This window comes from Pelophylax lessonae, assembly GCF_965119305.1.
Source record: "Pelophylax lessonae genome assembly, chromosome: 6".
In the NCBI taxonomy this organism is placed as follows: Eukaryota; Metazoa; Chordata; class Amphibia; order Anura; family Ranidae; genus Pelophylax; species Pelophylax lessonae.
In genome coordinates, this window is record NC_138773.1 from 115,972,792 (window position 1) to 115,985,465 (window position 12,674).

Genomic DNA, 12,674 nt, shown 5'->3' on the forward strand with positions numbered 1-12,674 from the left:
TGTTATTCTACCTCAGTGTCAGCATTACAGAGTAATTTCTAGCCCTGTCCTTGTCAACAATGACACTGTGTTAATGAGAGAATCCCTGACTTGATGTCAGCTGGTCCTTTTTGTGGCAGGGCTGAAATGCAGTGGGAATTTTTTTTTTTTTTTTTTTTCGGGGGGGGGGGGGGTTTAAGTTAATTTTCATGGCAAAGAGGGGCTTTGCAGTTATTTGCAATTAATCTGATCACTCTTCATAACATTATGGAGTAAATGAAAATTGGCATTAAAACTGAGGCAGCAGACTTTCTGAAATATAATATTTGTGTAATTTTCAATACTTATGGCCAGGGCTGTAAAGTTTATTTTTATTTATTTCTTTTTTTTAGGACATGTTCACATTTTACAATTTGAGATTTTGGCAGAATCACTGCAATTCTGCCTGTGACCACAAATGGCATGGCGACAGCATGCAATGTGCTTTTGGGTGCCATTATCCCTTAGGCCCCGTTCATATCTTGTGATTTGGAATCGTCGGCAGAATCGCTGCGATCCTGCCTGTGATTCAAAATCGCGTGGCAATCGCTGCTCAATGCTTATTTGGGTGCCATTATCCCTTAGGCCCCATTCACATATGTCAATTTGGAATTCTAGGCAGAATTGCTGCGATCCTGCCCATAATCCCAAATCAGGTGGCGATCGCTGCGCAATACGCGTTTGGGTGAAATTAGCCCTTAATGGCCCCCCCCCCGCAAACACAATGCGATTCTGCAACAGTTTCACACAATGGTCAGGTGTGAAAGGGGGATTAGTTTGGTGTCAAGTGCAACTTCTTGAACTACATATTGGAGCTACCTGGGAGATTTAAAGTATGCTACACTACAGTTTCTTGACTGTTACAGGTTCTTCAGCTCTGTATATACAAAGGAGCATGCGGAGCTCAAGTCCATAATGGAGACGGTATTCACTCAGCCCCAAATGATCCACAATGGCTCAAAAGTGATATGGTACAGAAATATTTAGACAGAATAAAGATGGATAAAGCACCTGGACCAGATGGCATCCACCCACAGATCCTAAAAGAATTGAGCCATTGGCTGAGATTTACTAAAACTGGTGCACACAGAATCTGGAGCAGCTCTGCATAGTAACCAATCGGCTTTTATATTTTATTGTCAAAGCTTAATTCAACAAGTTGACGTTAGAAGCTGATTGGTTACTATGCAGAGCTGCACCAGATTCTGTGTGCACCAGTTTTAGTAAATCTCCCCCAAGGTTTTTAATTTTTAGAGACTGGTTAAGGACTGAAATAGTACCACTGGATTGGCGTAGGGCCAATGTGGTGCCTATATTTGAAAAAGGGATCAAAGTCTTTGCCAAGTACTGTAATTATAGACCTGTTAGTTTAACTTCTATTGTTGGGAAGATACTGGAAAGTTTATAGTTGGGAAGATACTGGAGAGTTTAATAAAAGACCACATAAATGAGTTCTTGCTGGAAAAAAATATTTTAAGCAACAGACAGCATGGATTCATGAAAGAAAGAAGTTGTCAAACAAACCCGATTTCTTTTTTTTTTTTTTTTTTAACCTGATTTTTTTTTATGAGGAGGTAAGTATAACCTTGGACAGAGGGGTAGCTGTGGACGTAGTGTACTTGGATTTTGCAAAAGCATTTGACACAATTCCCCGCACACTACTAATGTGTAAGGTAAAGTCTGCAGGCTTGGAAAGATCAGTTTGTAAATGGCTAGAAAACTGGCTAAAAGATAGAATTCAGAGAGTAGAGGTTAATGATTCTTACTCTGAATGGTCTAAGGTTATCAGTGGTGTGCCCCAAAGGTTCAGTGTTGGGACCCTTACTTTTTATTATCTTTATAAATGATATAGGGTCTGGGATTAGAAGTACCATTTCAGTCTTTACAGATGACACCAAGCTTGGCAGTGGAATACCTTCCTACAGGATGTCTCCAACTTACAAGCTGACCTCAATGCACTGTTTCATTGGGCAACTATGTGGCAAATAAGGTTTAATGTTGATAAATGTAAAGTTATGCACTTTGGGGCTAAGAATTTGCATGCATCATACATACTAAGTGGAGTAGAACTGGGGGAATCCATAGCGGAGAAAGATCTGGGTGTTCTGGTACATCATAAGCTTTATAATAGCATGCAATGCCAAGCTGCTGTTTCCAAAGCAAGCAAAGTCCTTTCTTGTATTAACAGAGGCATGCACTCCAGAGAGAGAGAGAGAGCTATAATTTCCTCCTTGTACAAATCATTAGTAAGACCCCCTCTGGAGTATGCAGTTCAGTTTTGTGCACTGGTTCTCAAAAAGGAGATCGGCGAACTGGAGAAAGTGCAGAGAAGAGCAACCAAACTGATAAGAGGCATGGAGGAGCTCAGGTATGAGGAAATATTAGAGGAACTGAATATATTCTCTCCTGAGAAGAGGGATATGATCAGCATGTATAAATACATTAAGTGAACTTGATGTGGGGTCATTCACTTTAAGGTCATCACAGAGGACAGGGGGGCCCTCTACTTCTAGAGGAAAATAAATTTTATCTCCAAATACGGAAAGGTTTCTTCACAGTAAGAGCTGTGAAAATATGGAATGGACTCCCTCCATAGGTGGTTCTGGCCAGCTCAGTAGATTGCTTTAAAAAAGGCCTGGATTCTTTCCTGGTTGTACATAATAATACTGGGTACTCAAAATTTGATCCAGGGAATATCAGATTGCCTCTAGGGGGATCAGGAAGGGGTTTTTCCCCTGCTGGAGCAAATTGGATCCTGCTTTGCTGAGGTTTTTCTCCTTCCTCTGGATCAACTGTGGGTATAGGATTAAATGGTTGTGTTTTTTTTCCTTTTTTGTTTTTTATTGGTTGAGCTAGATGGACTTGTGTCTTTTTTCAACCTGACTATGTCATTATGTACCCCTAGTGGTGCTGGAGCTTGTTACACTAAATAAATGGCCACTTTGGGATTTTAAAAAAGATTGTGGAAAACATACTCCACTGTATGTCTACCATTAAATAAAACCTAAAGGGTCTCTTAATAGTATTTATATACGTTTAAAGTAGAACTCAACGGTTCTAATCCTTCCATACACTATCGAAACAAATTAAGTACTGTATCCCATTGGTAACTAAAGTTTTAGGGCTCCCTATTGCCAAGGTGAACATTTAGACTGGGTTCACATATATGTGGATTGGATGCGTTTTTAACTGCATTTAATTCGCATTACATGTGATTGTGACTGGCTTTTAATAGAGCCGGTTCACACATGCCCAGGGCGGCCGTGGTGCGGTTTTGAAAAGTGTCCTGTGAGTTTTTGGGCCTGGTTCAGGTGCGATTCAGGCAAAAATTCACTTGAATCGCACCTTAACCGGTGAACAGAAGCACTCCAGAATGTGTGAACCCAGCCTTACGGAATAGAATATTATTTATCTAAACTGCAAGGCTTGTGTGATCTTACCTTTGTGGTCTACCAGCATTGTACACTTTTTTTCTTTAACTACCTCAATACTGGGCACTTAAACCCCCTTCCTTCCCAGACCAATTTTCAGCTTTTAGCGCTGTTGCAATTTGAATGACAATTGCGCGGTCATGCAACACTGTACCTAAACCAAATTTGTGTAATTTTTTCCCCACAAATATAGCTTTCTTTTGGTGGTATTTGATCACCGTCAGGTTTTTCTTTTTTGGTGCACAAATAAAAAAAGACTGAAAAGTTTGAAAAAAAATAAAGTTTTTTTGTTTAGGTTATAAAATTTTGTAAATAGATATGTTTTTTCCTGCACTGATGAACACTGATGATGCCGCACTGACAGGCACTGATGAGGAGACACTGATGGGGTGGCACTGATATGCAGCACTGATGGGCACTGATAGGTAGCACTGATATGCAGCACTGATGGGCACTGATATGTGGCACTGATAGATAGCACTGATATGCAGCATTGGTGGGCACTGATAGGCAGCGCTGATGGGCACTGATAGGCAGCACTGATGGGCACTGATAGGTGGCACTGTTGGGCGGCACTGATGGGGGGCACTGATAGGCACTGATAGGCGGCACTGGTGGGCAGTAATGGGCACTGGTGGGCGGCACTGATAGATGGCAATAACGGCACTGGTGGGCAGCACTGATAGATGGCATTGGTGGGCAACACTGATAGGGAGGGCACTGGGGGGCTCTCTGAGCCCTGCTTGCCATCCCTGGTGGCCATGGTGGTCATGGGTGGGCATCCCTGGTGGCTTAGTGGCACCCCTCCCCCCCCAAGGCTGTACTGGTAATCAATCATCTGATTACCAGCACAGACCCCCCCTGTGATCAGTGAGTAATTAGAAATACTCACTGATCATCCCAGCAGCAGCACCGATCCTCTTCTCTTCTCCTCACTGACAGGATCTGTCAGGAGGAGAAGAGATCGAAGCCGTTACAACGGCTCTATTTACATTACATGACGGCTGTGATTGGACACAGCCGTCATGTGATCAGGAGGGCCAATCACAGGGCCCTCCTGCCGAATGATGTTGCTCTGTGTCCGAGGGACACAGGCACATCGAGATCGCTCCTTCTGAAGGACGTTCCGGAACGTCCATTCAGAAGGACGAGACTCCCACCCGGCTCTATCTAGCCAGCTAGTGTGCATCCCACATGGTAATTAGAAAGGTATTTTCCGCACTTTTGAGTTTGTAGTCAGAGAGGGGAATCGTGTAAATTTTAATAGATTTTAAAGTCCAAAGCAGGAGAACATCCTATGGTGACAGCATTGCTCCTCCATAGATACAGTGCCGAGTGAATGTTGTCACTGAAAAACAGTTGTTACTAGCAGGATAGATAAAAGTAAAGGGGGGGGAAAAAAGCCTAAAAAAAGAAAACGCATGTAGCCACAATATCTGGGGGTTGGGTTAAGCGGCAAATGATTAAATTTGTGTCTTTTGATTTAGATATTCTTGTTGATCTTAAAGCTCATCTACAGGCACATTTTTTTTCCTCCATATCCAGCCTATATCTCCAGTTATTGATTTAGATCAGTCACTGGTCAGAAAATGTCTAGTTTCTTGTCTGCTGTAAAAGAGGTTGCGCTTCCCATTTCACGTCCTTTGTTTACATAAGAAGAGCTGCAAAATTAAGTTTCTTACTTGTTCCTTGAGGGACACTGGCAGTCTTAAGGCCCATACACACGATACGAAAATCAGAAGGAGAATTTCGTCCGAACGATCTGCCGATTTTCAGGGAGTGTTAGTATAGTGCTTTCGACAGCTGATTACGAATTTTCGGATGACAAAATCTGGATGTGCAGGCTATAAAATTTTTATCGTATGTCAATACAATGTCCGATTTTCATTTTAATCAGTACAGTTTTCGTCTGAAAAAAATCGTAAGAGCAAGAGTAGGCATGCTCAGAAACGAAAGAACACATACAAAAAAATTCAACACATGACATCACTTCTGAAGTAGAATTCTGTTGTACGGGAATTTTGGTATTAAAGTAACCTCTTCACTTTCAACGTGAGACAAGCATGCAACAAAAAACGGATGACAGATCGTTCGATAATCTGATCCTGTGTATGAGGCTTTAGGCTAGGTTCACACCACATGCGCAGTCCCACTTCAAATGCCTCGTCTCCTATGTGCCCGCTGCATTGCAGTGGTGTGCAGGTACCATGCACTGAGAAAAGTACTTCACGCAGTATTTTTCCAGTGTAACAGTGTAAGGTAATCCACTGCCTCGCACCACACGGCTGCCAACTGAACTTTGAGATGTCTGTGTGACATCTCAATAACCTAAAAACCTTAAAAAAATAAAAAGGAAACCATGCAATGTGCCAAGCTCAGCGCATCATCACTGAGCTGATCTCAGGCCACACTACACAACAGCTGCTGGGTGTAATGTTCTGGTACCTTTGGGTACCCTAATCACTCTTTCATAAGTGTATGCGCCCCACCATTCTCTTTTGGTAAGGTGCGCATACACCTTTAAGACTGATGCTGTCATCACTGAGCGCCGGACTGGATGGCTATTTAGATCGCCGGCTCTCACTCACATGTGTTCGTTCAAACTGCTTTGTGCCTTGATGCTAACCTGTCTTGAAGCTCTCATGCTTGCAAGCATACCTCGCTGTCGGAACCACGCTGCGCTGATCCCTGTATCCCGCTACCGGATCATCCGCTCTTGCCGAACCTCTCCTCTGCTACATTGCTATTAGTGATAAGTACCCCACAGGGGAAACCTCTATAACCTTCATACTAAAGCTTACACTATCTAGCTCTGCATACTAAGGACTATTACTACATCTGCATTATCTAAGATTGCTAGCTCTTGAGCCTACTACCACCTGTTCTTGCACTGGGTTGATCTCTCTTGTATGTCCACCTGCTACTCTGTCATCTGCTACCATACATGATTGCTAAACCTATCTGCATCCCATCTGCTACTATCTTACTTTCAAGAACATTTCCTTTCAAGTGTCTGTCATCTACCATCTCTACCCAATCTGTCTCTTCAGCCTATCATCACTGTGTTACTATATACATAAGTCACTCTAGGAAACATCTTACTGAGTGTGTGTATTTACTTGCTGAATTGAGACCCTCCACACATGATGAGTCATTGGGAGTTGGGATTGGTGTCTCAGCGTTTCTCTACATGACTACTGAAGTGGAATATTTCTGCAGCTGAAAATCCACATCATACATAAAACGCAGGAGCGTTACACTGGGGCTGGTGGGAACAAGCCCTTAAACCTTAGGGTTACAATGGTATAAACAGAAGAAATGGGTGCTGGCAAAAAAAAAAAAAAACAGTTTACTAGCACAAAGATAACCTGCCCTCAACTGGTGTTGGCCCTAAGTCTCCTTTAAAATTCTGCTTTCATTTCTGGACTTGCGAATACTTTATATACAACTTTGTCACATGGTGGATCACACCTCTATATTTCTGCTTAGAGAATTGTTGCAGTTTAATTTTCCCACATCTTCCTTCTCCCTAGCAGTTGATGATGCAACTCTAAATCAGGAGGGAGCACATTTGCACGCTATACTGGATCAGGAATTATGCTTTGGAGTCCCCTGTGGTCCCAGAGCTTGGGTTTGTCAGGTAGGCTGTTGCTAAACAGACATCACATGTTCCGGCACAGCTTCTCTGGGCATTAGCTAAGGCTCCATGCAAATACAGACCATAGTAAGTTTGTACTTGTGGAGTCTAGTTTTAAAGCTGGCAGACAATAAATAGGCCTCATGCACACAGGGCGTTTGAAAAAACGAGCTGCAAAGCCAGTTCTGACGTCGGGAAAAAGCAGCTGTAAAAACGTGCTTTTAGAAGCGTCTTCTATTGGCGTTAATATACGTTTTAGCCACGTTTAGCTTCTCTGCCCTCGGATACAACTACAGCTTAAAAACATCTGACATGGCCTAACACCGGATGCAGCCTTTAGCAGCGTTAGGCGTTTTTACAGCCTAACACTGCTCCACTTTTTTTTTTTACAGCTTGAAAACTCCTATGCAACTTACAGCTCATGAAAGCCTTGGTGTGCATGAGGCCATAGAATAGCATAGAGGGGCATTTTTAAGCTGCAAAAAATGTCTGATGCTCCTAAAAAGAAAAAAAGCAGCTGTAAAAATGCCACGTGTGCATGAGGCCTTAAGGCCCGTACACACGATAAGAAATTCGTCCGACGACCGATTTTCGGATTGTTAGTATGGTGCTTTCGAACAGCCAACTCCGACTTTTTGGCTGACAAAATCCTGTTGTGCAGGCTATATAATTCTTGCCGTCCGTAATACAATGTCCAATTTTTGTCTCATTAGTACAGATTTTGACGGAAAAAAATCTTAAGAGCAAGACTAGGCATGCTCAGAGACGAAAGAACACATACAAAACAATCCAGCACCTGACATCACTTCTGAAGTAGAATTTTGTTGTACGGGAAAATTTGTATGAAAATAACCTCTTCACTTTCCACATCAGACTAGCATGCCACTAAAAACGGACCACAGATCGTTCGATAATCTGATCGTGTGTACAGGGCTTTAGTGTAGTTGTGGCACAGCATGCCTGTTCAAATCAATGGATGACATGTGGCTATGGCTGTTTTAATATAATCGTACATCTAGTACACATGTGGTTAGGGGCAGATGAGCAGCTCTGGACACAAAACTCCCTAAAGCAAAACCCTTCCATTACCAAGATGGTCACCTCTACACAAAGACACGGTATTGACCAAGGCTTAGTAATGGGGAAACAGCTACAGAGAGCTCACAGGCAAAACTGGTAACCAGTCTTTTTTTTTTTTTTAAAACAGTGAGGTTTATTGAAACTTTTGGTACAATACAAAAATAGACCGTGCATTGAAACTTCGATCAGATTCATAACACACAGAAGTACAAAAAAAAATATACAAATATACACAGTGATTAACACTTAGAAACAGAACAGACATAGTAAAAATAAGGCAGTAATCAGTTACTTTCTTTCGGCCCAACACTCGAGCAGACAATATTAGGTCAATTGGGGCGGTCAGCATAAAATAGTTACCCACTGCACTACTGAGCTGTATCAGGGCACTGCACCCACTTGTCCCAAATCTTGTTGAACTTCTGGGGGCACCCCCTATGTTTATATAAAAGTTTATGAAATGGGATGACACTATTAATTTCCTTAATCCACAATCCTAGAGTAGGAGGAGTAGGTCTCATCCACCGCCTGGCTATCAATTTACGCGCTATAAACAAAGTTTCCTGAAGAAATATAACAGTGGATTTGGGCATCTCTCCATCCGGATAGACCCCCAGGAGACACTCCTTAGGGGAGAGCTGTAGAGGAGACCCCATTTTGTCGTGCAGAAATGTGACTACCTGTTGCCATAGAGTCTGTAGTTGGGGACAGCTCCACAATAGGTGAAAGAAGGAAGCATCAGGGTCTGCGCACATAGGACAAGAGGGGACCAAGTCAGGGTGATATTTGGACAGTCTGAGCGGGGTGAGATAAGCCTGGTGTATTATAAAGGTCTGGGTAAGGCGATCCGACAGTTTTGGCGACACTCTGCGGCACGTCTCCAGGGCATCCTCCCATTCCTCATCCTCCATGGCCCCCACATTGCTCTCCCAGCGGGTCTTAAGTGCATAAGCTAAAGTGGTCGAGGAAGGTGTGTGGAGCTCAGAGTAGAACATGGAAATGAGGTGACTGGGTTCTGTACTTTTAACAATCTCAAGGGTGGTGACCGATTCTATCTCAGGAGGACCGTCAGGGAATTGAGATCTATAAGCATGGGAGAGCTGTAAGTATCTGTAGTGCATGGGGCCCTGGAGCGCAAACTGGTCCTGCAGGGTCTCGTAAGACCGCAGACCAGTGGTCGTGGAGATATGGCTAAGGAGGAGAATACCCCTCCCGCTCCAGATCGACAGGTCAGGGATGGAGAGGAACTCACGCAATGTACTATTATGCCACAGAGGGGTGAGTGTGTGGAACGGAGGGCACCGAAGCCTGGACGCTACCACCTCCCAGATCCGACAATAGTGATATAGGAGAGATCTGGGGCACAGGGGCTCCGGCGAGCCCCTGACGCCCCTAAGGATAACTAGGAGGGGGTCCCCGAGGGGATGAGCCCACCCAGGGCAGAGCAGGGTCAAGAAGCGTTCTCTATCCGTTTTATCAATGTGAAAGAACTGGGACAACTGAGCTGCCAGATAGTACAGATTAAAATCCGGCAGGGCCAACCCCCCTAGAGTTGTAGGATTTTTGAGTTTGCGCCAGGAGATCTTGTGCCGGTTAGCACCCCAAACAAAGGTCTTGAGGAGTGATTCCATCTGCTTAAACAGCCTGAGTGGCAGATATATAGGAGAATGCCATACAACATAGAGAATTTTGGGGAGAAGAATCATTTTAATTAAATTGACCCTACCCATCACTCCCAGAGGTAATTTGGACCATACTTGAATTTTGGCCTTAAGCAGAGGGAACAAGGGTTGAACGTTATCTGGGACATAATCTGCTGAGCTAGCTGTCACCTGAATCCCTAAGTACTTAATGCGGGATACACACTGCAGGGCCGGGTTTGCGGGGGCGATCGCCTGCGGGCTCTCGTCAAGCGGGAGAATTTGTGACTTATCCCAGTTTATCTGAAAACCGGAGAACCGTCCGTACCGTTCAATTAAAGAAAGGGCTGTGAGCAGGGATTCTCGAGAGTCTTCCAAATATAACAAAGTGTCATCAGCATACATGCTGATCTTCTCCTCCAGCGGTCCCTTACGTAGGCCACGAATCCCGGGATGTGCTCTAATGGCCATCGCCAGGGGCTCCGCGGCCAGGGCATACAGCAGGGGGGAGAGGGGGCACCCCTGTCGAGTGCCACGGGATAAAGGGAAGGCGGTCGACTGCCAGCCGTTGGCCAGGACCCTAGCTACCGGGGCGCTATATAGAAGTTTGACCCACTTAATAAAATTAGGGCCAAAGCCGTATCGGTCCAGGCAGGTCCATAGAAATGGCCACTCTACCGAGTCGAATGCTTTAGCCGTGTCCAAGGAGACCACCACCCTGCCGCCCATTCCGTCGTGCTGTGCCTGGAGGTTCATGAATAACCGGCGAAGGTTAAATGAGGTGTTCCTCCCAGGCATGAACCCGGCCTGGTCCGAGTGTATGAGTGAAAGGATCACCTTGTTGAGACGGAGGGATAAAATTTTCGCAAGGATTTTAGTGTCTACAGGGAGCAAAGAGATGGGACGGTAAGACTCTGGGGCGTGCAAGTCCTTGCCCGGCTTGGGGATGAGCACAATTAGCGCCTCCCGCATAGAAGGGGGCAGGGCTGCATCCTTGAACAGAGATTGAAACAAAGCCAATAATTTAGGAGAAAGGAGTTCCGAATATTGGGAGAAGAATTCAATCGGGAGGCCGTCCAGGCCGGGGGCCTTAGATCTAGGGAACTCGGACACGGCTGCTGCAATCTCCTCCACAGAAATGGGTGCCTCGAGGGTCGCCAATAGGGATGATCGAACGGTTCGGGTCGACCATCGGTTCGACCCGAACATTGGATGTTCGATATTCGGCCGAATACCGAACTTTTTGCGGCAAAAGTTCGGTATTCGGCCACCAGAACCGCCCAAAATGCACTGGGGCAGGAACTGGGCTTTAAAAGCCCGTGATTGGCCCAGAAACGTCTGCAAAAGCCAATGAGGGGGCAGGAGTCTCCTAGGAACGTGATTGGAGTGACTACGGGGACCAGAGGCCAATCAGGAGTGAATACGCCCCACACTATATAAGATGGCCCCGCCTAACCCCTAGCACAGTTATCCAGAGCCTGTTGAAGAGAGTTGAAGCAGTTCTGTCTGACTCCTGCTTGCTACACTACATTTCCTACATATCGAGTGGTTCTAAAGCTCCATATAGCAGAATTGTATTTAGCTTACAGCCAGTGTAGTTAGATACAGCGATTGTGCTGGTTCTTAGAGTTAAAAAAAAAAAAAAAAAACTTAAGGGACAGTGTCAGTCTTCTGCTGTATGGAGCTTTCTATTTAGTGGAAAGGGATATCTAGTGTAGTTAGGGAACTTTGTACTACATTAGTTAGATTTGAAAATTTAGTTTCTGTAGGGAAAGTGTGAGGGTTCTGTTTAGTGAGCACGTGGCACAGTGCTGCTGTATCACAGCAGGTATACGTGCTTGCTAGGCAGCAAAATACAGTGACAACTTAACGCCTGTTGTTCAAAGCGTTAGGTGCACTGTACAAAAGCCTTTGCAACTGTGCGTGACACGGAACTGCTGTGCTGTATCCAGCGACAACTGTGGGTCGCATAGCAGTGTGCGTTTTTCACCGCACACAGTTGCCAACGCATCAGTGACAACCTAACGCCTGTTGTTCAAAGCGTTAGGTCCACTGTGCAAAAGGCTTTGCTACTGTGCGTGAACCGCAACTGCTGTGCTGTATCCAGCGACAACTGTGGGTCGCATAGCAGTGTGCGTTTTTCACCGCACACAGTTGCCAACGCATCAGTGACAACTTAACGCCTGTTGTTCAAAGCGTTAGGTGCACTGTACAAAAGCCTTTGCAACTGTGCGTGACACGCAACTGCTGTGCTGTATCCAGCGACAACTGTGGGTCGCATAGCAGTGTGCGTTTTTCACCGCACACAGTTGCCAACGCATCAGTGACAACCTAACGCCTGTTGTTCAAAGCGTTAGGTCCACTGTGCAAAAGGCTTTGCTACTGTGCGTGAACCGCAACTGCTGTGCTGTATCCAGCGACAACTGTGGGTCGCATAGCAGTGTGCGTTTTTCACCGCACACAGTTGCCAACGCATCAGTGACAACTTAACGCCTGTTGTTCAAAGCGTTAGGTGCACTGTACAAAAGCCTTTGCAACTGTGCGTGACACGCAACTGCTGTGCTGTATCCAGCGACAACTGTGGGTCGCATAGCAGTGTGCGTTTTTCACCGCACACAGTTGCCAACGCATCAGTGACAACCTAACGCCTGTTGTTCAAAGCGTTAGGTCCACTGTGCAAAAGGCTTTGCTACTGTGCGTGAACCGCAACTGCTGTGCTGTATCCAGCGACAACTGTGGGTCGCATAGCAGTGTGCGTTTTTCACCGCACACAGTTGCCAACGCATCAGTGACAAATATGCCTGGTAGACCAAGAAAAGGCATACGTGGCCCTGCTGCGGAAAGGGGCACAGCTTCTAGGGTGTCTAG